This window comes from Equus przewalskii, chromosome 6 (genome assembly GCF_037783145.1).
Source record: "Equus przewalskii isolate Varuska chromosome 6, EquPr2, whole genome shotgun sequence".
In the NCBI taxonomy this organism is placed as follows: domain Eukaryota; kingdom Metazoa; phylum Chordata; class Mammalia; order Perissodactyla; family Equidae; genus Equus; species Equus przewalskii.
This window is the reverse complement of record NC_091836.1, coordinates 92857135-92879252: the sequence shown is the minus strand read 5'-3', so window position 1 is coordinate 92879252 and position 22118 is coordinate 92857135. Positions and strand designations below refer to the sequence as shown.

The 22118-nt window shown below is 37.3% G+C and overlaps 1 pseudogene; it reads right to left on the bottom strand.

Annotated features, from left to right (window-relative positions):
* Nucleotides 1–1577: 1577 nt before the first annotated feature.
* On the bottom strand, nt 1578–3038 carry LOC103564854 (NEDD8-activating enzyme E1 regulatory subunit pseudogene; annotated as a pseudogene).
* Nucleotides 3039–22118: the final 19080 nt, after the last annotated feature.

Here is a 22118-nt window from a genome sequence, read left to right as displayed (position 1 = left end):
AATAAACAATGGAGAAAATGTCAATGTGACTATTAGTCTATTATTTTAAAGATATTTTTGACGAGGATCAAACTCCTATTTGTGTGACGGGTATTACACTTCTATTATTTTAAAGATATTTTGATGACTATCAAAATCCTTCTCCCTATTAAGGAAGGAGGATAGAGTTGTTATAAATATGATGGAGAAGACTGTGGGAAGAGCAAGTTTGTGGGTAGAAAGAATGTCAGGTTTTCAGCTGTGGATATGCTGCATTTGAGAGGTCAATTAGGTATTGAGTGTCAAGTAGCACATCAATTAGGATTCAATTAGGGAATCAGAACAAATAGAATGATATGCAAGAAGGGGTTTATTATGGAGATTAGACTTCCAAAATTGTTGGAGAATTTTTTGGAAAGCTGTACACTTGCATCTGGTGGTGGTTCTAAAATCACTGTTCAACAGCAGGGTTGGCAGCTGGGGAGGAAGCAGACAGTGAAAGAGAGTTAGCAGTACAAAACAAACCGCAAAACGACATGGAGCAACCTGCAAGGACAAAATGGAATCTGTGAGAACAAACCAGAATGTGTCTCTCTTACTGTCTCTAACCTTGGTGATGAGGATTGGCTTCAGAAGATACTGGATTGCTTTGCTACAGAGAAACATGATGTTCTTGGCCGCAAACCAAAGAAGCTGAAAAGAGAAAATGCAATGGCAGCCAGAAAGGAGTGGATATGGTGACCTTCTTCATTAGCAAGGTGAGCCAGCAAATCAGTGAACATATGTGTGAGCTGCAGCATCAACATTCAGTGCTTAATGGCCATTGCTTTGCTTCCAAATCTCATTTTTACCTGTGGTCAGCCCTAACTTGGAAATATACATGGAAGGCACTTGTAGGAAATATTATCCCAGCTTAGCCAGGTTGACACAGTACAAAACTACTGTAAGTGGGTAGTTACATAGTGTGTGTAGAATGCAGCGAGGAGCAATGGGCTTAAAGTTTACACCTCGATTTATTCCCTTAGGGGTGCTACTCAATGCAAAGCAATTGATTTACATCACCTAAGGTATGCATGTGGGTAGAAGAGAGAAAAATATCCAAGAATGAAGCCCCAGGGCACTCTAATTTTGGATGTCAAGGATATGAGGAGCAACTTGCCAAGGACGCTGAGAGGAAACAGTCAGAGTGTAGGGTGAAAATCTAGTCAGGATGGAATCCAAAAAGTTAAGTGAAGCCAGAGTGATTCAAGAAAGAAAAGTGATCATTTCTCTTTTTCCCCTCCATTATTGAATTCCTTCTTTAGGAAAATAGGCTTCATGTTTTCATCTTAATTGTTTACCAAGACACAGTAAACAGTGTAGGATCGTATCAGTCCTTTTTGTGTCATTAGATGACAGAACCATTTGAAATACATTTTTTCTTTTTACAAATGAGAAAAATGTTTATTAAGGAAACTACAATTAGCCCTTGCTTAGGAGAATTTTGTAGACTAGAGCACAATCTGAAGACAATTACAGTTTCAATCATTAATGCTACATAGCATACTTTGTAACCGGGAAGTTGCTGAAGTTTGTGACCTGCAGATAGAAATGTCTTATTAAAAATGACAATGTTTGGTGGTAACTGTGATAAATTCTTGAGCAGTAGCTCCTTGAAAGAAGGCAGCAATCATGTATGGCTCAGCAGCTCCATATCAGCAAAATTTGTGGACATAATCATCTTTCAGCATTACCGATAAACTGTATTCCTAAAGGAAGCCAGTGAGACAAGACTTTTGTATATTTTCTTCAGCCTGATAGTTAGATACCCCTGGGTGTCTACCGTGTTGTTTATGAAATCTATCAGCAGCCCATAATATTAAGTCCAATACTATCCCATTATCTGGAATCTCCATACTGGAAATGATTTCGTCCTTAGTAATTATGTCCAAACCAGATTCTTTAGTTAAGGATCGACATCTTACAACTCGAAGAAAGGAAGAATTGCTGCAGAATAATTTTAACTCTTTCTTTGAAATGGCCTCTGTTGCTGGCCTCTGGACTGAGATATGTTTTCAACATGATTATTCACAGCCAAAGTATCTTTCTTTGCTTTAACACAATAAACGTTTTGCAGTTTTATGTATGCACCCAAATCTAGTCACATAGGGAGTTGTGCCTCTTTGTCCACAAAGTCCTTTAAGGCATAAGCTAAAAGCTAAAAGAATGGAGTCTGTTGGCTGATATTTATGCAGCAATTCTCATTAAAATATCTTTAATATTGATTGGGATCTGAGCTGTATTTATTGCTGTGTTTATATTTTTAATAGCTTCCTCAAAATTCTCTTCATCTTCTGGAGCCCTCATTTCATTCTTTAGAATCCCTGGTCTGATCAAATCTCTGAAGTCTTCTTTTCCTTTACACATTTTGGGTGTTCATCCATTTGTGTCACTATTCCACTATGCTAAATATTTAGCTATGATCACAATCTACAGTGTTGCTATGGTCTTGTCTTTTCCTGTATAATCCAAACTGTAAGATTGAAAATGTTCTCTCAGTTCAGAAACGGTTTATCCAGTTGTAGATCTTCTTTGTTTTATCTTGGTGAAATTCTATTACCGGATGTTCTTTTATAATGTTCCTCCTATCGCCAAAAGCCATGTATGTCCCATAGATTAAAAGGGAGATTTGAGAATTCTGGAGGACATCAGCTAAATATAGTAATGTACTTTCAGGGAGCCTAGGTGCAACCACAGCGGTAAATCTACAGGAAGAAGAAAGGTCATTGTTTAGAAGGTTTTCTGAACTTTCGTCCACAGCCTTCCAGATCCATTGTTATTTAATTCCTGTAAGAAATTCATGACAACTTGATCTTGCTTCTTGCTGATACTGCTTCTTTGTAGGAAAAAATAATGTTTCTAACATCTTCTCTGCTGATCTAATTTACATCAATAATTATAAATGAATCGACACCTGGTAGTACCAAGTTTTTATGAATTTCAGTTCCTGTGGCTGTTGTGTTTATTAGGCAAACATGAGCAAACTCTGCAGCCTCTTGCCCATGATTACTGCACAACCTTAGCTGCACCCGGAGAACAACCAAGACTCTGCAAAGTGCCACCATCACCTCCTAAAATATTTTTTATCAGAAATCCTTCTCTTTATTTTCCAGCTTTATTGAGATATAATTGACATTTAACATTATGTAAGTTTAAGGTTCACGACATGTTGATTTGATACACCTCAATACATTTTTTTTTGTTTTTGAAGAAGATTAGCCCTGAGCTAACATCTGCTGCCAATCCTCCTCTTTTTGCTGAGGAAGACTGACACTGAGCTAACATCTGTGCCCATCTTCCTTTACTGTATATGTGGGATGCTATTACAGCATGGCTTGACAAGTGGTGCATAGGTCTGGTCCATACCTGGTATCCGAACTGGTGAACCCCAGGCTGCTGAAGTGGAATGTGAGAACTTAACCGTTGCGCCACTAGGCCGGCCCCTGAAATACATTTTTAGTATCGTTATATTTTAATGTAGTGCAGGATGAAGTTTAATATAAAAATGGAATTTCACTGTGAACATTTCTTTCCATATGTTGTGGTTCTTTCATTTATGTTGAATGTTACCTTGATATTCGTGTTTACTGAACCCCACAGGTGAGAGAGGAAGTTTGCCAAAGAGTAAGAATAAACTACTTATCTTGAAAAAAAAACTCAATTCTGATTTCATTCTGAGCCCATTTTGCACTAGTACGGAAGGCTCCAGTATAAATTACATAAACTGTGTAAACCTGTACGCTGTCGTGTAGTCATGCCAGTCACTCTTACACAGAGCTGATGTTACACACTGAGTGTCCATTTCCAACTCTCCAGTTTGGTGACTTAACCTCTCTTTCCCTTTTAAAATAGGGATAAACTGTTCTTTGACTTACCTCAATGAGATGATGTGATTATTGATGAGATAACATTTGTGAAACAATTTCGTCATCTCACAAAATAGTTGCCATATGATTTCAAAGCCACCTACTGGATTTTTCCTGTCTGAGGAAAAAACCCATGATATTAGATTATTCCTGTATCTTTACATGGGTTCAGAATGAAAGGAGATTCTTTCCTGAAAAAAGGAATCAAATGATGTATGGTTACCAAAGGTGGCCTGTCTGTCTCAGAAAAATCTCTCATGACTAAACGATGCTTTTATACATGTACACTAGGTATGTCCATCTCTGAAAGATGCAAATTGGTACCTCAAAGACAGAAGACTTGAGAACTGATTCCTGGGAAAGCAGTTCTTTTCCTTGTGAACTGTTTTGTGTAATTACTATTTACTAAATTCCCCAGATTATAGAATGCAAGCATTTTGGTCTATTTACTACATAAACCTGAATCTGAAAATCCTGCCCCCTCTTCTTCCATCTTTTACTATGTCTTCTTTCTTTATCCTCATTAATTGGCTTTATTTCCAACTGTCATGATCCTCTCACCTTGAATATTGTGATGATCTCCTGTCTGGTCTTCTTGCTTCATTAATACATTTCTCCCTTACATTCTCCAAATTCATGGCATGTGTGTTCATCTTTGATTTGGTCTCTATTTGTTCTATCAGTCCTATACTCTGTCACTTCCCAAATAGAGCTTTTGCACTAGTCATACTGAAAAACATACAGTTTTCTCAAGATGTGATGTGTTTTGCACTCTAGCCTTTGCACATGTGACTTTTGTCTGAAATGCCCTTCCATGGGAGCCACGGTAGAATGTGGCAGTTGGCGTAAGGATTTTGGAGGCTGGATGCTTGTGTTCAAGTCCTGCATCCTCCCTTCCTACCTATTTGACTTTGGGCAATGTTGTTTTTTTGTGTGGGGGGAAGATTGTCCCTGAGCTAACACCCATTGCCAATCTTTCTCTTTTTGCTTGAGGAAGATTGTCCCTGAGCTAACATCTGTGGCAATCTCCCTCCATTTTGTATGTGGGATGCCGCCACAGCATGACTTGATGAGCGGTGCATAGGTCTGCGCCCAGGACCCGAATCTGCAAAGCCCGGTCCACCAAAGCAGAGCATGGGAGCTCAACCATTATGCCACTGGCCCAGCCCCATCGGGCAATGTTTTTAACCAGTTTGTCCTTCAGTTCCCCATCTTGAAAATGGAATAATAATAATAATAATAATAATATCATCTGCCTTAAGGGTTTTTGTGAGGCACAAATCAGGTAATTAATGCATGGAAAGCACTTAGTACTATGCCATGAATGTAGTCAATAACTGGTTCTGTTACCTATTATTATTATATTTTGGCCAATTCCAGCTTATCCCTTGTTTAAGTTCCAACTTATTACTTCTTTTTTTTGTGATGCCTTTTCCACCATGTTTCTTCCTCTACTACTAGGAGAATTAATCACTCCTTTTTTGTGCCAATCTTCTGTATTCTATAGATAATCTTACATTATAGCACTTACAAATGATTGGTATTATATATCTGTCTTGCCTATTGAACTATGAGTCTCTCTTGAAGTTAGGGCCTAGGTTTTATTTATTTTTCTATTCCCACTTTTTATTATAGAACATGTCATAAGATAGATGCTTAATAAATATATTGAATATATGAATGAAAAGTAGAGTCCAGAGAGGTTTGTCAGAAAATATTCCTGGAGGTCCAGTGGGAATTACTGCTCTCTAATTCTGGGGAATGTGTGACACCTAAAGCTTGATCAGAGAATTATTTTCCTCAAGCATGTAAATGCCCTCTTTTCTACTATTCTGAAATGAATACTTCATGGAGAAGAGTCATTTTCCTTTCATTTTTACCTTTGGAGAAATTCTTCCCCTGCTTCCAGTTAACTGACTTTCTTATTGACTCAAAAAGGTAAAATGGTTTGTTCAGCAAAAAGTCCCAGATAGCTTTTGGCAGTTACAGCTCAACACACTGAGGGAGCACAGTTGGCGAGATTTGTGTTGAAATATATCAGATTTTTTTGCACTGTTCGTATAGCCACAATTTTGGAAGCAACATTAATTACTCTTCAGCAATATTTTCTGAACCATATTGATTTCATAATTAAGAATGGGAGAGTAAAGCCTTGGTTTTAATTTTTTTCAACTACTTTGATTCAGACTGAAAATGTGTTCATATATCCATAATTAGATCACAATACATAAATTTCCTTATTAAAATGACAACATTAGTGGATCTCTTGATCTTTTTAAGTAATAGAATTGTGCAAAAACATCAATTTTTAGTTCTCATAGCCAATGCTGCTTGTTTTTTCTGAACTCTTTTCTCTGCTGTCTTTTGAGCATATTGAAAAAAAATTTTTAAATCAGTGCAGATGATGAATAATTTACTTAGAAATTTAGCTTTAGACATTTGGGAGAAGATTGAATTGGATTTTCTAATATTCTGTTATTTGTCCTTGGTGCATAAGTTTGACAAGTCATTTTTTTATTATTTGCCTCAACAATATACACTACCCACTACAAACCTACCATATGCGTAAGCGATGAGTATAAAGAACTTCTCTGATGGCTTGAAGAAGAGACTTACTTTTTCCTGATAAGCTCTGAGCAACTTTAAAAACCTCTCTTAAATCAAGGACGTAAGGATCTGTTTTCAGCTTCCTGGTTTAACCTCCACTCAGCTTAGTCATTTACCCTCTACAACCACCAATATATCTCTTATTTAATTGATTTCAAAGTGCATTATCAAAATATATTAGCAAATTACAGAGAGGAGGAAGTAATACCTCAGTTTCTGTCCCAGATTATCAAACAGAGCCACAGGATGTAGACCAATTGTACGTACATTCTTAATAGTTAAGTGTTGTAATCTGTGCCGCATAGGGAAGGGATATTTGTTTCCTACAAACAGGATGGTGGGCACGTTGAGCTTCTATTCCAGAGTGGTGCTAGATTTGTACTGGTGTATCTGCCTTATCTCCCCAGATCTGTGTAATAATGATGAAACATAATTATGGGCCTGATCCATAAAAATGGATCACTGTTAATGAATTTCTTAAGGTTTTCTGAGTTTTAGCTGATATATTTTCTTAATTTTAATCACCCTTAACCAGCATATTTTCTGTGAGGATTAGAAATAATTTTGTGAAGCCCCTAGCACCAAGCACAAACCATAGTTGATAAAATGCAAATGGTAGTTACTATGACTGGGACAAGCCATTTTATTCTCTGCAGTTTGCCTCATTACGGTGATTGAACCTCTTTAAATCTAAGTTATTTTTCAACCCCTTACATTTTTTATCCCTGTGACAGTGACTCCTTGAAGATAAAATTTTAAGATTCTGCTAAAGAATGGTTTGATGAAATAGGAAATAATGTTTTTAAGCCCATTATAGTATACTTAAGAAGTGAAATACTTAGTTATGTTTAATACCAAGACTAGAACTCAAAGAAACTGTAGTATTTGTGGCAGTATTTTATTAATCTCACTTAATTCTTTGTGTGTGTGTCTGAGATTAAAAATATGTTCCCACAAGACATGGATATATGGAAAAAAGTAAACTTACTAAAAAAAAGCTCTTGTCCCTCTCTCCCCCAACAATACACCAAAGATAAGGATCCCATTTTAGTAGCTTTGAATATTTCCTTACTCTCTTGAAGACATAGCTCCTGACCTCAGGTAACTTAGCACTAAATCAATAAAAAGAAATATATGTATGAAAGAAAGAAAACAAGTTGAAAATTCTATTAAAATAATGTGCTACGAAGACAGATCTGGATTCAGAGTGTTCTCCTTTATTTAGTACTTTGCAAAGTAACATCATTTCACCGCTCTGAGAATCAGATTCATATTGTATAAAATTGCAACACTCAATAGCATCAATTTCCTGTGGGTTCCAATTAACTATGATTATGTACTGAACACCCCAAAACAGTAGTTCAAAAACAGTGTAACATTGATTTAGCTCACAGATCTGCAATTTGAGGTGGGCTTGACTGAGACATCTTGTCTCTGGCCCACTCTGGTTTAGTTGGTGGGGTTCTAGGCTGGGGTCTGAAATTATCTGAAGGTTTATTCTCTCACTTGTCTCTTGGTTAAGGACGGCTGTTGTTTGAGGATTTGGCTGAGGCTGTCAGCTGAGACGCTTACAAGGATGAATGTCCCGGAGTGTGATCCAAAAGGACATCCTATTACTTTTTATGCCTTGCCCCTGGAGTACACAGCACCACACCCACAGAATCTATTCATTAAGGCTGTTACAAAACCTGCCCAGGTTCAAGGGGTACGTGTGTGGGCGGGTGCAGGATAGCCACACTTCTTACGGCAGATTCACGATATTCCAGAAAAACATAAGGGACCTAAAATATTGTTGAGCGATTTTTAGAAAAAAAATCCACACTACATTTTTGTGGCCAATGAAGAGTATTTATAATAAACAAAATATGTATATATTTCAGCATATTATAACTAAGATTTTTCAGATGGTGTACTAGGAAGTTCCCATTTAGTAACAATCTTTGTAGAACCCTTGAATAGAAATTAATATCCTCAATTTACAAATAAGGAAAGTGTTAGGAAGGCTAAATATCCCATTAAAATTGCAAAAACTATCAAGTGGAAGAGTTGGGATTTGAAATAAGGTTTTTCTAGATGTAAACTCCAAATATTACTGTAAGTAACATCCTAAGGGCTTGGAATAAAGGCTATTGAGAAACAAATGCTAACTCTCCAAAAGTCTTGAGGATAGAATGAGTCACTGAAGAATAATATATTTGTTTTGCAAAAACTATATGCTCAAACTTTTTCTTAGTTGTTCGCATTTTATTATTGACACAAAATATTTTTGTGAGTTCCTGCTACCTGTTAACGTAGTAGTTGGCTCTCTTCCTCCTTGACAAAATAAGATAAGGTAGTCTAAATATCAGTGCACTTGTAATCAGAAGGTGTGGATTTGAATCCTGGCTACATATGAAAGAAGGATCGGGGGAAAATGAGCCTTAGTCCCAAAAGTCATCACTGAGAGCTCAACCATTCAGACGCCTGTCATGTGAGTAAAATAATGCTTGCTTCTCTTTGCTCCTCTCACTAGGCTGAAAGCTCCTTGAGGGTATACACCAAGAATTATTCTTCTCTGGTGATTCCGCACAAACATAAGAGAAGGCCTAGACTACATAAAACACTCAATAAATGTCAAATGAGTGAATAGGTCCATTCTCGTTCTCGCTCTCCTTCAAATATCCACTATCTTCAGTGAATTAAATTTATGATTAATTTTCATTTAATACCTATCCGGAAAGCAAAGCAAACAGCTCTCATTTTCTATACTTAGCATCATCTTCTCAGTTTTATTAATGTTTCAAAGAGAAAATCTTCATCGTGTGAGCATTTTTACTACAGAAAGATCTAAGTGTAAAGCAACTCTGAAACTTAACTTTGTAATAGACATCGTTGTCTCATAAAAAGTCACCATTCTGAAATACATCGTTGCAAGGGAAAAAAATATCTCTCTGTTGAAAGTTGGAAAATGAAAGAAAATCCAACTTTTGGGTGAGTGGTATGAATCAGATTAACAAAAGAATCACATTATATACCATAGAGATTTTACTTGCTATCAAATGTGAAGAGTAATTCAACATTTCGAATTGAGAAAGATAAAATCATTCTCAAAGAAACTCAGAAAAGTTTTAAACTTTAGTCATAACTATAAATGTACATTCCATTAGGAGTTTCTGTGCATATGTCTCAAAAGATACACCTAGTGATTCGATTATTCGGATATCCTAGGCCTGTAGTGTTTGGATATTTGAGACGTGAAGCAAGTGCTCACTCACCATCCTGACAAGAGCGTTTTCTTTATTCTCTCATATAGAAATACGATCCTATTATTCATTCACATACAGTTCCTCATTATCTTCCCATCACCTGAAAAATATGATAAAAATGCCTTTATTATTAAAGAAGACTTTTCAGAAATGGGTTCTCACCACTGTGGGGAAGCAGTTCTCAGACATTTCTACATGCCTCGTGACAGAGTTTGTTCACGAGGAGGTTTGCATAGCAAACAGCCTTGGAAACTAGAAGCAATTTCTCTTCCTCAGATGGCAGATATGTTTTCTTACCAGGATAATAGAGGTAATCCTCCTTTCTAAGCAAAGCTTGGCCAGGTTTCTCTTTATAAAATCGGGGTTTTTCTAAACTCAGTTTCCTCAGCTGTGCCATAGATCCACTGTGTGTATGTTATTCCCCCGGGCCTGCGTCGCATCATCCCCGTGGGACCTGGGGACAAGGGAAACTGATAGGAACCTGAGCTCATGCTGCCTTCTGCATGGTGAATAGTAAACTGTCAAAATCCACTCAACTCGTTGTTTCCCTATGGGCGTGGTACACGGAAGTGCAGGCAGCGTGGCTGGACCATGTGGACAACTTGCTTCCCTGGATTCACTCTTGGCTCTCGGCACTCACAGTCTGTGCCCCAGTTTGTACTTGCCCAGACGTGCTGTGCTTGTACACGTTTTTTGTTTCATGAGCCCTTATATCTGCTTGGCCTTGGTTATATTCCTTGCAGAGTAAATTTTATCTTATTGTCTCCTCTCTATGAAAATGTTCCTGACTTTTACAGGTACCAGGGTTTGCCCAAGTCACGGGCTCCTATTGTATCTTTTAGCAAATCTCTACTTTATGTTTTATTATTTTCATTTATGCAAGATGCAGATAGCAAAACTACAGAGCAACTGTTATGTGCCAATCAGAAATAGATATAGGAGGGGCTGGCCCCGTGGCCGAGTGGTTAAGTTCACGCACTCCGCAGCAGGCGGCCCAGTGTTTCGTTAGTTCGAATCCTGGGCGCAGACATGGCACTGCTCATCAGACCACGCTGAGGCAGCGTCCCACATGCCACAACTAGAAGAACCCACAACGAAGAATACGCAGCTATGTACCGGGGGGCTTTGGGGAGAAAAAGGAAAAAATAAAATCTTTAAGAAAAAAAAAAAAGAAAGAAATAGATATAGGAGATAGGTTGAAAAACAGTACAGACACAGTTCCTGATCTCTGGAACCTTACAGAGAACTGGGAAAGACAAATGTCATAAATGAACAGTGTTGATACTTTTGATTGATTCGTAAAAGTAGACATAGGAATATATGATAAGGGGGTCAAACAGTACAAGGCCCACTCTTGGAAGGCTTCTCTGTGGGAAAGATGCTTCAGTTGAGGCCTGAAGGGAAAGTAGAAGTAGCTCATAGAAAGACTTGATAGACGTTGTCTAACATAGTCAGTAAATAGTTGAGGAATGAAATGAATTTCCTCAATTTTTAATATGCTCTCCTCTAATTCCTGACACATTTTGGAGAAATTTATTTTCTAAGGCTTACATATTACTTCCTAAAAGGGATCAAAATTGTCCTTTTAAAACAAATATTTTCAAGTCCTATAATGGCTATGGCTGTGTGTCACTTTCTTCCCTCTAGGACACTTGATATTAACTCTAAATGATATGCTGGGATCCTAGAAGTATGCCCATTACTAAAATCCCACTTGTTAGCTATGGTGTAGAAACAAAATGGGCCTGATATTTTCCTACTTAGATAATAATCTGAATTACCTATTCTCATAAAACCAAAAGAAAGTTTTCCATCAGCACCTGCCTGAGCAGAAACCACCTGTGGTGTCTGCTTACTAGACACAAAGAACCTGAACATAACCCGCCTGCAAGACAGATCATCTGTCTTGTCAATGTATGGAAGGAGTTTTTTGAAACTTTTCCCATTGACAGGTGTCTCTACTCTGCCAGTCTATTGAGAGGAATTGAGCCAATGCTATTTAAGAGAGCTAAGTTGTAGCCACTCAAAGTGCTTGGAGAATTATCAAGCCTAGTATCTAAACATTTTTATTTGATTACAACAAGTTCATGTCTACCACTTTTTAAAGCACTAGTTCCGTGAGACTATATATTGTGCTAGTAGCAAAAAGGAGCCATGGTGCTCTAGTGGTTAAGATACGGTGCTCTTACTGCTGCAGCCCAGCTTTGTTTCCCAGTCAGGGATCCACACCACCCATCTGTCGGTTGTCCTACTGTGGTGGCTGCATGTTGCTGTGATGCTGAAAGCTCTGCCACTGGCCTTTCAAATACCAGCAGGGCCACCCATGGTGGACAGGTTTCAGCGGAGCTTCCAGACTAAGGGAGACTAGGAAGATGGACCTGGCCACCTGCATCCAAAAATTTGACCATAAAAATCCTTTGAATAGCAGTGGAGCATTGCTTGATATAGTGCTGAAAGGAAAGAAGAGGGGCAAAAGACCAGGCAGGGTTTTGCTCTTGACAAAGCAAAGAAGAAAATAATAAATTTTATTACCTACATTTGCAAAAATGACCTGGAAGATGTGTTCATATTACATGAAGATATTTTGCAGTGAATGATGAGCAGCATTTTTGGAAAGTAATAAATAACAAGATCAAGAAACTGTGATCTACTTGCTAATTTCATTGCCAGAACAATGAGTTTTACTGCATTTCACTCTGCAGTTAGACAAAATTGCCACATCCACTTGTTGTTGCCTACAAAAATCTAACACGTGCTGCAGCTTGAAAAATTACTGATTTCTCACTCCCCAGTTTTCTTCAGCAAGCCTAATTCACTCAATCTAAGATGAATATAAAAGAAAACATTAGAGTTGCTAAACGTTTAATTCCTCAAATTCCATCAACTTTAAAAAAAATTTTTATACATTTTTTCCTTAAATGTAACATACATTCCATTGAAGAAATATCAGACAAAAATGAAATGCTTGACTCTAAACTTATGTGTGAATCTGAATTTTCGTACTACGTGTCAGTCACATCTCTGCAGTCCAAAGGACCTGTGTTCTTTGATGGCTCCAAAATAAATCCTGAATGCTAATTATGTGCCAGTTATCATTCTTGCCTCTGGGAATACAGAAGAAAGCAAGAAAAACTAATTCTGTACCCTCAAAGAGTTCACATTCTTATGGTAGTGACAGATCAAAGAAATAACGTAGAGTGAAATATAATATAAAATGAGAATTGTGACAAAGAATATAAAACAGGGTTATATCATGGAGATTAAGGGAAGTGTTGATAGTGGTGGACAATGGTGATGAGGGAGGAAGACATTTTTAAGCAGATGCTTTCTGAGCTAAAAATCCAAATTATGAGGATCCAGTCAAAGAACTCTCGGTTTATGGTTTCCCCTCTGTAAAGTTGGAAAAAGGATATTGTTTATCTACTTTATAAAGTTGTTCTGATAATTTTTAAAAAGCTAGTGTAGGTGAAGTGCATAATAAGTTATTTGTAAGCAGACAAATGAGGTCAGAGCAGTAGCTGGTTTGGAATTGTGACCCTATTTTCTTGAGATTACTCTGCTACTCTATAAACATAAATAATCACTAGTTTCATAATGAAACCGTTTTCATACCTTCCATGACCCTCGACCTGGTTAGTCCTATTAAATAAGATTTGTGTTCTAGACTTGCTCTTGTTTGGTTGGGCAATGTCTGTTTACTCCCATACACCTGTATAAAAAAAAAATTAAAACAAATATCCTTCTAATTTACCTATAGTTTTTTCTTTTATTGATTGTATCAAACATTTAAGTTTTCAGAAGACAATCTAGTAAGAAGAGACAGCACATATTTTGAGGTTATTTGGAGGTACAATAAAAGAATAGCTAAGATGATGAGAACTGTAGGTGGGGTATAGGGAGGCATGACAGAGATCAATGCTTCCAAATTGTTTTCACTGCAGGGCAAATACAGGAAATGGTGAAGTTGTTTGTAAATCATTGTATGTGCAAAGAGTCTAGTGACAGGATAAAATGTTTATGAGTTTCTTAGTAGGAAAAGTAGAATATACATTGTGGAGTTAATACTTTGTGTGTCCATTGGGCTTAATACCTTTTATGTCCATTTGCTCAATCCCTGTTTCTTTTCTTTAGGTGACAACAGATTCAAGAGTGTTAGCTATTTATTTAGTTAGTTTTCAGCTTTGCTGCAGTGTAATTGACAGGTAAGATTGTAATTTATTTAAAGCGCACAACTTAATGATTTTATATACAAGTAAAAGGATTCCATCGAGTTAATTAACACATCCATCACCTCACAAGAGACTGTTAGCTCTTAATAGTAATGTCAGAACATCTCTTTCACCCTTTTTCATTCCTTGTAATCTATATTGCCTTTTAGGAATGTAGAGCCCAAGAGATACATCTGATCCAGCTGTGTTGTCTTGTCTTCACCAACGACTCTCACTCAATGGATCAAGGGCCATTGTCAAGGGTCTCAGCCTGTCTACCTTCCTAACCATTATTCCTCGATGATTGCGATTAAATCTAAGGCAGTATTCCTCCATGTTACTTCCCTTTTGTTTGGAAAAACAAAGCTTTAAGCCCAACAAGACAATTTCAAATCCCTACATTTAGCTGGAAGATGTTTGCAGTAGATTAAATGATGTTTGATATTCCAGTAATCATAATTATTGTTTGCCTTGAACAAGATTTAATATACATATCACAAAATCCTGGTTATCTTTTTCCTTAAGTGAGGGAAGCTTGTTAGTAAATATTCTGCATCACTTGTGGAAGAGAGACAGAGTCTCATTCATTCATTCATCAAATATTTGATTAAGCTAGGCTTAGTGCGAGTGAGACACTATTCTAGAGCTGACGATACAACAGTGAAGAAGACAGGCAATATCTTGTAAATATGTGTATGAACGTATATGTGTTATATATTTATAATCTACTGATTGCTATAAATATATTGCCTGTAATGTATGACATATAGTATATTATGCTATAAATGGTACATAGAATAATGCCTCTGCAAAGATGTACAACCTCTGTTCCCCAGAGTCTGTGTATATGCTACCTTCCATGGCAAAAGTGACTTTGCAGATGTGATTTAGATAAGGAACTTGAAGTGAGGGAATTATCCTGGGTTATCTAAATGGACCCAATGTAATCACAAGGGTCATTATAAGAGAGAAGCAATAGAACCAATGTAAGAGAGAAGTGAAGTGGTGATGGAAGAAAAGGGAAAAGTGACAAGTAAGGGCAGCCTTTAGAAGATGGATAAGGAAGGAAACAAATTCTCCCTAGAGCTTCCAGAAGGAACGAGTCCTGCTGACACCTTGATTTTAGGACTTCTGATCTCTAGAAGCATATGAATAAACTGTGTTGTTTTAAGATTGTAGTAAATTTTCATAGCAGCAATAGAAAACTAACACAATATAAAATATGCATTATATGTATATACCATATGTTACAATATATATTACACATAATATGTACATTAGTATATTTACATGTAATATCCACTACACATACTATATACTATCTATACTATATACACTATATGATACACATCAAACGTGAACTTATATTTACAGAAAAACATACACACAAATGTTCATAGCAAATTTATTTGTAATAGTCCCAAACTGGAAACTACACATGTGTCCTTCAGTGGATGAATGACTAAACAAACTGTGGTATATCCAAACTATGAAATACTACTCAAAAGTAAATAACAATGTACTATTTACACATTCAGAAACCTGGATGAAACTCCAGGGAACTATGCTGGGTGACAAAAACCAATCCCAAAAGTTCACATACTATATGATTCTTTTTATATAACAATTTTCAAATGAGAAAATTATACAAATGGAGAACATCCTAGGGATTACCAGGGGCAAGAAGGAGGTAGGGGAGGGTACCCAAAGGCAATATAAGGCTCATACGGTGATGCACAGATTCTCAATCTTGACTGTATCAATGCTAATATCTTGGCCATGATATTGCATTATAGTTTTGCAAGATGTTACCATTGGGGTAAAATGGTTTGAAAATATATGAGATCTCTTTATATTATTCTTATAAGTGCATATGAATTTTCAATTATCTCAAAAAAGTTTAATTTAAACAAAAACAATGTGTACATACCAGATACTTAGTAAAGTTTGGCTGCCTTCCTTCAAAAAAAAAAGTTGGGATTGAACAACTGGATGTTTCCATTTACAATCATGGAGAATAATTGAGGATACTGTTATTTGCAAAAGCATGTTATGTTAGAGAAAAATGCCTCGGGTGGAATTTAGAAGACCAAGGTTACGACTGTTGCTCTGTCACTAATGAACAGTGATCCGAGGAATGAGTCATTTGACTCATTGGACTTCACTTTCCTTGTGTGAAATATGTGTGGATTTGTTTAGATGATCTTAAAGTTTGCTTCAATTAATGATATGATGATAATTGAATAAATTCTAGATTTTCTCCGAAAGCATTCAATATATTTATTTCCCATAAATATCTCTTTCTGAATTTAAAATAATTTACTTAATCCTGTATGTCAATATGTGAGCTATATGCTTTCATAAAATCTCACTGTTTTTGTATACCATAAAATGATATTGAAGAATTAGTCATTATGAATTGCTAAACTTTAATATTAACAAAACTGATTACAATTACACATTTTATATTTCAATGTCAAAACAAAAATCTGTGCTTACGTTCTCCATTTGTTCACAAAACATATAAGCTCAATCTTTCATGTAAGTTGTGCCCAGTGAAAAATGCAGGCAAATTTGATAACTTGAACATTCATGCACGTAAATGTGAATGCATGCACAAGACTACAGACACACAAACACACACACACATCAAGGCAGGATATTTTTTTATTTACACATTTTATTCAGAAAATTTAGTTTTAAGAAGTCATCTCGTTTTTTGAGTTAAAGTAAAATGTAAATACGTATTCTAATTTTTCAAAGATTTATGTTATAATATGATTGTATTTACATAAGAAAGATATTCAATGTAGTAAAAAATATTTCTGCGACCGTTTATTAAGTAGGGAAAGATATGTGTGAAGTTTATATTCCCACTAGATTTCTACCATACTAAGGCAACAACTCCTGGACCCATCTGTATAACTTATAAATAAATTTTCCTCAAGAACATTTTGATAAATACATAAGCTTTTGGAAAATGCATGCCCAAGCATTCTACATCCTCTCTTCCACTCCTGTGAGCCCAAATGATGTATATCCTTTTTCAGAGCCTTTGGGTATATCTCTCCCTTACAGAGGCACTATACTTGACACTGGCCTTGGAACTGAGAAGATAAACAAGATCATGTCAATGTCTTCTAAAGATAAAAGAAAAATCCAAATGATATCAGGGTGAGATCATTTATTTTTCTATAGAGGAAATAGAACAGCATATTTAAGTAACATTAAGAATTTTCTTTGAGTGATGATTATTTCCACTGCTCAAAAATAAAACCTTTATTTTTTTTCTTCTTTGAATGCTTCCTCATCTACTCATGTCATAGAAGGCCCCTCAGGCTGATCCCAAATGCTTGACGCTTACATGGAATCATTATTGAAGCCTATGTCAGTTGCATTATTGGCTAGAAGATTCATCTAGATCTCTAATACAAGTGAAGGCCATTTAAAAAATATTATTTGAACTATAAATTGTAGGGAGTAATTTAAGGAATCTGTGATCTGTCTTATAACTCCTTGGGCTTGTGTACCTGAACTTTCAAGTCTTATAATGTAGTGTCATAGCCTTACAGACCTTGATTGCATTATGATAATTGTGTCCCTTTGGGATCCAGGATGGCTTACAGAAGACAGAGACCAAGTTGAATGCCAGTAATTTTGAATATCTTGTTATCCTTTTGCAATCAAAAACCATACAGAAATCTCTGTGGCATCACACCTGCCTCTGACTAGTAAATTATTAAGACTTTCACAGGCCACCAGAAATTCTTTCTGTTAGGACCAATTTACACATATTTTTTTTCTTTTTACCCAATTCAATTCTTATTTCAAAAAATGTTAAAACTATCCAGTTGACTGTTGTCATGCCGGCAACATTATTAAGAAAAACAGGATAAATCAGGTTGGCATGACGATATTTGGCCTCTATCCTGAAGATCTACTTCTATCTTACTGTTACCTTGCATTCTATGGTCTTCAGCACCTGTCCATTTTAAAAAGAAGGATACAGGAATGGCTTATGGGCGTTTGTTGCAGTCACACAATCACACAGGGACCCACAATAAGGGCCTTGCACTTGGGATTTAGTGCTCTGTACCTGTTGTTTTAAAATTCTTAGTAATTTTATACTTGAACTTCTGTTTTGTGTATGAAATCTGATGGAGCAATGGAGCACATACAGGAGGCTTGGATTTGGGTTCACATATGGTCTTCTCTGCTCCTGGATGGGTTCCGGGCGACCTACTCCACTACCTCCCAGGCCCCAGGGCCCTTCATGGCTCCACCCATCTATGACTGCTGCCACCCTCTGCTCCTGGTAGGGTCCTGGATGTGGCCATGGGGAGGGTCAGGTTTGGTCCTTGTGCCTCACAGCATCTCAGGGCAGGGCATGGGGGGCCAACCCCTCCCATCCTGGCAGCACCATGACATATAGGATGAGTGACCAGCCAGAGGGGCTGCCTCTTAGCAGTGGTGAACTCTTTCTTTACCCTTGATCCAGATATTGAGTGTGTCCTCACACAGAGGTTTAAAAAACCTTGGGGGCACTCTTCCACCATGAATTGTAGTATTGGGCCTATTGAAAGGAAAGCCATGTGGCTCTCCCAGTCAGGGGATGGTGCATCAGTCTTGCAAGGGGTGGAGCTGTTGACCTAGAGGCCACTGTTAGGGACGGAGTAGAGCTCCGCGGTGCCTGTGAGTGTCTGCACTTGCCTCACGAGCGTCACTTACCCAGGAGAACTTTCTTGACCAGCTCTGTGATTTAGGGGTGGGGAGTGCCTCTCTTCTTTTCAACCTTCCTGAGTACGGTTTGTGTAAGTTGCTCTGGCCAGTTTTAGGCATCGTCCCAGGTCAAACCACAAAATAAAAATTGTGTTAACATCAGTGATTCCACATGCAAGTTAAATGTTCTGAACATTCATATTTAAAACTGACCTTGCACAATAGTGATAAATTGTAAAAAATTATGCTATTAAGTTAAAGCTTTAATTTTTCTTTACTTGGAACATTAAATAGCAAACATTAAAAAAAACACTATGACACATTGAGAGACAGACCATAAAGAAAGGAAAACGCTTCACTAATGGCATTTTTTCCCCTCCTTTTTAAACAAGGGGGCCTACATTTTCATTTTGTGCTGGATCCTGCAAATTATGTAGCCAGCACTGGAGGAGTCTGGGATTTTGGTGTAGATATCGCCCATTCTCCATATCCTGATAAAAATGTCTTTCCTGTGAAATTATTAAATGCTTAAAGCTATTCTAAGACTGTTAAAGATCATACTTTCTGAGCAAATGATGCTGCTTAATGGTTAATTAAAAACAGAAGAATGAAATATTGCTTAGGGCAGAATAAAATATTGCTTAAGGAAGCTGACATATCATCTCATTCTGGCACAACTATGGTGCTTACATGAGAAGCCCAGAAGATGTCCCGTAGCATCATTAAAGTTCTGTTGGCATGAGGGTGTCAAAGCATGTGGGATCCTCCTATTAAAACTACAATAGCTTTGATTTTCAATTAAAATAAGAAGACTGAGAAAATATCCAATAAGCAGTAAGCTGCATCAAAAACTGTATAGTCTTAACTTGTAAACCAAGAGTAAGTAAATTATATAAAATGATGGATAACCAAGTTCTAAATTTATATGATGTAGCATGTTCAAGTTGGGCCCTTTGGACTTGTATTTTTAGTTGCCTGTTAATCTGAATTTGCTCAGGAAATAGAATTATTTCCTAAAAATTTATAGTGGGCTTTTCCTTGGCAGGGAAAAGGCTTCTTCCTCCTTTTGGCAGAAGGAAACACTGCAGGCAAATAGAAAGGGCTGGAGCAGAAAGAGGAAGGGGGAGCCTGGTGCACATTGGGTGGAAGAGATGGGCCGGGCCTCAGTTGTGCAAGGTCTTGTGGGTCATGGCATGAACTCTGTCTCTGAATCAGCAATTTTTGAGGATAGAGTCTGGGACTCTGCATTTATAACCAGTATCCCAATGTTTCTTATTTACATTAATTAAAATTTGAGAGCTCTGGCCTGTGAAAAATTCTTGGTAACTGTCATTAGAGACTCAGGCTTAGTGGCTAACCCCCTAATATTAAGGGCAACTGCAAAGGAGTACCTAGAGGTGGTGATGACCATTCTCCAGACCATAAGAAACTTCCTAGTATGATTTATCTCTTAGAATGTAGATGGATCCCAAGGCCTGAGTCCACAGCAGTGCTCTTTCCTTTTCTACTCTCTTACCAGAGGTCACATTTGCTCCCTATCTGCCATGATGATGGCAGTATTTGAGTCAAGGTGATTACATGCTATTGGAATTACTGATGTGCTTTTCCCATTCAACACCTCATGCACTTAAATCCTGCTGCAAGGACCATAAGATTATTTTTAATTGCTTTTCCATAAATTCACTATATTTACTACTTTACTGAAACGATGAAAGAAATCCCACGTACAAGGTTTTAGAGGGCAAAAAAAAAATACTCATAATAAAGCACCTAGTTAATATCTGGGCAAAAATAATTATTGATCTCTCAATTATTGATCCTCTGCTCAGCAAATACTTTTCGTAGTCACCATTCCTGTAGGAAAAAAATGTGATCCCTAATATTACCTGTCTGGCTTCGTGGGTTGGTGAATTTTTATCAGCTTCTGAGTGATGTGTAATAACCTGGGTGAACAATAGAGAAGAATTCAAAACTATGATGTCTCAGTGTCAGCCCAGCATTTATTTTTTATAAGCCAGAGGTGGAGGGGAGGCAGCTGCCCAGAGACCTTCAAGTTGAACCACAAAAACCATGGGCAGGCATGAGGGTCAAGAAAGCCAGAAAGAAACGTCAATTTGCTTTTTCCTTAATTTTGGTTTAATGTGTTCATCTTTAAAAAATGTTCAGATTAATAGAAAGTCAACAAGTAGGAGGGAAATGGAACTCTTAAGATCACTGTAGGTAAGAGGACAGACAGTGCATGGCCTGGCTTTCAAATTCAAATCAAAGAGGAAGAGCAAGAAAATCGATGTGCCCTCCTGTGCCTTTGGAAAGAGAGCCCGTGGCATGATGAATCCACACTAATTTCCTTCAGAAAGAAGCAGCTGACTGCTGAAAAAGAAAGGCTCCATTACTAACTCTTGTATTCCCTATGAAAAGAAGAGCAGAGGGAGACAGACATGCCTGAGAGGTCTGTTAGAGAGAGCAAACAAAGAGAAAGTAATGAAGAAATGGGACCTGAAGAAGAATGAGAAAGAGGCTGGGTCCCAGAGAGAAGGCTTAGCAAGGCTTTAGGGGAGGTAACGGAGAGGGAGGGTGATCTCCAGCCAATAAAGGGGACAAAGTGTCAGGCAATTGAGAGGAGCAGTGAAGGGTCCAGAATGCGTGTGGCATAAAAATTATTTTGAGCAGAGGCACTTGCATTTAAATACTTGAAATCTCTTACCTGCCTAAAAGCAGAGCCTCCCAAAAGAACTCAGTTGTCTTAAAGCCTCTTCCCAGGAGCAAAGAGAGAAAGTTGACTTTTATCACTGGAGATAAGAAGCCACCACACCACAGGTATACAGACGTTGTCACAAATGTGTCGTATCTCCTATCTTTTGTCCTAAAGGACTGTTATCTTTCCAAAAAGTCATTTGTTTCCCAGTAAGTGGCCTCTTGCCCTCTCCTTCCTTTATTAAGATAATATGTAAGCCATAAATTCTAACCTCATCTTTGAGTCACATTTTCCTCTGAACTCTCTCTTACACATAAATAATTAAATTTGTCTTTTCTCTTGCTAATGTGTCTTTTGTCAGTTTAACTCACAGTCCGCAAGTGCAGACTATAAATAAATAAACAAAGCAATCAAGCTTTTGGCCAGGGAAAGCCGGATGTTGAAACACATCTATTAAAGTTTTCAAAGAGAAAGAGAGTTGTGTTGTGCATTTTAGATGACTTTGGATTGTTTTATTTGAGTTGCTCTTGATGGCAGACTAGAGGTGGCTGTTTAAGCGACCTGGGGGAAAAAGCTGACAGCTTTCTGCAAGATACATTTTTGGTTGGATGAAATTTGTATCAAATATTGGATATTCTTCATTTGGCTTTTCCTGATTTCTGTCTTGGATAATGATCTTCCTTTGTGAAACAGGACACAGTAATGTTTAAAAGAGTGTTTAAAGAGTTTTAAAGATTCAGTCAAATAGTTAACAAAGTAT